Raw genomic sequence first — 4,120 nt, forward strand, 5'->3', positions numbered from 1 at the left:
AACACATCTACTGGGACCGTGCCATGATCGCCTCCTCAAGGAATCCCAAGACAATTTTTTGTTGAAAAGCACCAGCCAGGAGAATAAGGTCACTTTGAGGGGACATCCAAGCTTCCACCAGAAGACTGGAAAGCGCTGTCTGTTCGATTTGATTGAATTCGAAATGAGGTCGAAATATATATCTTTTACAATTGCATGAGAGGAAGAGTAGGGGAGGGACCAGATTAGATGATCATCATTTGTAGAGCGCAGGACTCCTCCCAGCTGGAGAGAGGAAATAAGATTGGTCCAAAGTGGGAGCAGGTCCCGTGGAAGACCTATGTCATCAACATCTCGAAGCATGGGTGAAAGTCCACACCATTCCTTTATGATGCGGTCCCATGTGAAGTAGCCAGATCTGCGAAGGAAAAAAAGAAGAGGAGGAACCTGTAGCATGCCCCTGAATCCAGCAAAGGAGTCCAGGCCAATAAAAATCTATACAATTTTGGTTTTTAAGATATTAAATTAATTTATACATTCAAAAATATATTTTAAACAATAACAAAAAATTACAATTTTATTTCAAATTAAACTATGTCTTATATAAATTATACAACTTAAAATAATAATTTTAATAAATAATACTAAATTTTAAATAAAATTATCTTAAAAATGTAATTTAAAAAATCAATTAATATATATATAGCTATAAAATTTAATATATATATATATATATAAAATTTAAGTAAAGCTTTTATTTTTCACTTAATATTAGACTTAGACTTGAATATCCCTATCATAATGACCCTCTCACCTTAAAAACTTTCGCTATACCCAAGTGGCATTTTTCACTTAATATTAGACTTGAGTTCCTATCATAATCACCCTGTCACCTTAAAACCTTTCGCTATACTCAAGTGGCATTTCTATCATGTTATTAAATCAATTTTTTTTCATTAAAAAGTAATGTGTTAAATTCCTATCAAATCATCACCCTATACTAAGTGGCATTTATATCACATTAATGAAGAAGAAGACAAGAACGAGAATATTCGTACACGACTTTCTCGATCTTAAAATGGCATTGGTGTAAATGAAAATATATAATTTGTATTCGATATAAAAGCTAAAATAATGATATTTTAGTGTAAATCATACAAATAAAAATTTTATTATATAAGTTTTAATCATTATATTTGTTTTTAGTTATTATGTATGGGATATTTGTTGATTGTGTATTAATTTAATTAAATATGAGAATTTTTTTCACTTTAACAAAGCTTAATTTTTTTTATTTTTTTTACCATTTATTTTATTGCATTTATTTTTGGTGGGATTGATTGTCAATTTGCACATGTTATTACCTAATACTTCAAATAATAAGTCAATAGTACATGAATCACATCAAATTTTATTTTGGTTTTTATTACATTGCATAATTATTTAAGTCAAGAGTACATGGGTAGATCAAATTTTGTTTTGGTTTTATTGCATTTCATAATTAAGTGACTGAGACATCACATGATTAGATTACTTGATACATTTATTTGTTAAAAGGTTGTAATTTTTTTTTATTAAATAAAAATTTTACTCTTATAATTAACATGAAAAATGTCTAATAATTTTATAAATTAATTTTGTAATCTCCATAATAAATAATTTCTTTATATTTTTAAATTTATATGTTTATCATCACTAAGTATGTTTACCATTTTATATTTACTTAATATAATTATAATATTTAATATTTCAAAGAACATCCAAAACAAACTATATATTATAAGTAGTTATTTATAAATAACGCATTGTATTATTCTTAATTTTTAAAGTTAAAATGTATATTAAATGATAATTTGCAACATCCTTGAATAGATTAAAACCAATCCAACCCCAAAAATACATTTTACAACTATATTTACAAAGCTTAGTTGCTAATTATTTTAATATATCACAATAATCAGATAGTCTCACTATTTTTTTACAAAAGGGCAGGTATAAGCTACTATGTAGTACTTGTTAATTTAGTAAGAGTTGAGAGACATCAAATCTCTTGAAGTGCAATTTTTTTTTAAATGCAAAACTTAATAAAAAATCTACAACATATATGATCCCTATGGAAATTTAATAGATCTGTAATTACTAGCAATTGCCCAGAGAGGTGCAAATGAACGCCAAAGGAATATAAGATTCAAAAATATTTTATAATTTTTTGTCGTGTTGATGGGGCAATGGTAATTGTAAACTGAAATGCAATTCCTACGCCTCATTTGTATTGACTATGCTAGTTAATTGCCCCTAATATTTTATGTATGACTTTGTTAATTAATCAACGCTAATATTTATGTATGGCTTCACTAATTAATCTTTTCCTTGGAGTCACAAGAAGCAACACAAGTAACACGTTCCCACAACTGGGAGAGTATTGAAATATGTATGTGTTCACTAATAAATCGCTTATCTTGCGGGTTCAATGTGTGTCACGTGCTCGCTAGTGGAACAATGCAAAGTGGTCCCATGACAAGCGAAACATTGTTTTTCAATTAATTTGATCAAAGTGCGGTATATTGTTGCATTGTTTTGTTTTCGATTTGGAGGGACTTTAGGATTCCATAATATTTTTTTTGGTGTGTTACAGTGTTTTCTTTTGGAAAGAGCATGTGTTAATATTTTACAATACTTCTTCTGCCTGGCAGGTTTGAATTTATATTCTTTATCAGTGTGTAATGAATTCAAAATTCAACGCTGAATCTATATAGTATCAACACGAAGTCAGAATCCAAAGGTGAATTTATATAAATAAATGAATAAGCCCAAACCATTCGCATTTCGTTGAGAGCAGTAGAAGATGGAGATTTGTAACATTCCATCACTTTTATGGACATTGCTTTTACTCGTTTATTTTTCCATTCTCTGTCTCAATCCCTCCCCATTTTCTTCCACCCTTCAATTATCACACTGTTGGCATCCTCGTCTCGGAAATGCTTATGATGAAGAGGCTCTCCTTGGACTTCTGTCTGCAATCACCTATGATCCATCTCAATCGTTAACCACTTCGTGGAAAACCAACATTTCGTTCTACGAGTTGAGAGGTGTCATATGTAGTCGGCGCAGACAGAGAGTGGTTTCACACAATGTTTCATCCAAGGAATTGCAAGGTACAATCTCTCCTCTTCTCAACAATCTCTCATTTCATAGAATGGTTGACCTTGCCAATAACAATTTTCATGGTCACATTCCCTCTCAATTCAGAAATTTGTTTTGCTTAGAGATGCTTTAATTGTATATGAATCAACTCCACAGTTCTATTCTGCCCATTCTTGGTCGTTGTCGTAGTTTACGAGTCATCTCTATGCACTCTAATGAGTTCATAGGAAACATGTAGTGGACAACACTTCATTGCCCTGTGAAGAAAAATCTGAGCATCCTCCTCATTTTCCAACTCCACCATATCTTTCCAAAGGCTCACAAAGTCAAGAATATGCTCCTACCCCTTCCTCAGCACTCGACTCTTATTCGATCTTTGGATCTTACATACACAACTTCACAAAATTGGGGATCACCTTACACCACGTGCAATGACAACTTTGGCTTCATCTGGACTCACCAATTTGCAAGCCTCCAACCATACATCTTCATTCTTTGGGCATTCTTCACAACCTTTTAATCAAATGTTGTGCATCATGTATTTTCCCTACAACCTCCTCTATCCTCGCTGCCACAATCCAACTAGGAGGATGCTTCGGGTTAGTTTGAGCAACTGACTTGAGCAATAATATGACCTTTTAACTTCCAAAATCTCTGCATCGTTGGTAATCTTCATACTCTTGAGATCAATCAGATACCCATTAAGATCTGTTGAAAATGCAACAAGATGATGGAGCTTAGTGAAAAGAAGTCGCCTTCACTAAGTGGGCCCGCAGGCTATTTTTGGTGCAAAGTCTATTTTTAGACATATGGATCATGGTATATGAGTTGCAGGATGCTATTTGTGGATGATTGGTCATGTTGGTAAAAATAGATGGACTTCTATTTTTAGACATATGGGCGGAGTCTATTTTTATACTGCCAGGCTAAAAATATAACAGTCGAATATTATTAGCTCTTCATAATTTTTGGACTATAAACATTATCTTATCCTCTT

Source organism: Pinus tabuliformis, chromosome 2_1 (genome assembly GCF_031772625.1).
Source record: "Pinus tabuliformis cultivar Carrire ecotype Pingquan chromosome 2_1, CPIR1, whole genome shotgun sequence".
NCBI lineage: Eukaryota > Viridiplantae > Streptophyta > Pinopsida > Pinales > Pinaceae > Pinus > Pinus tabuliformis.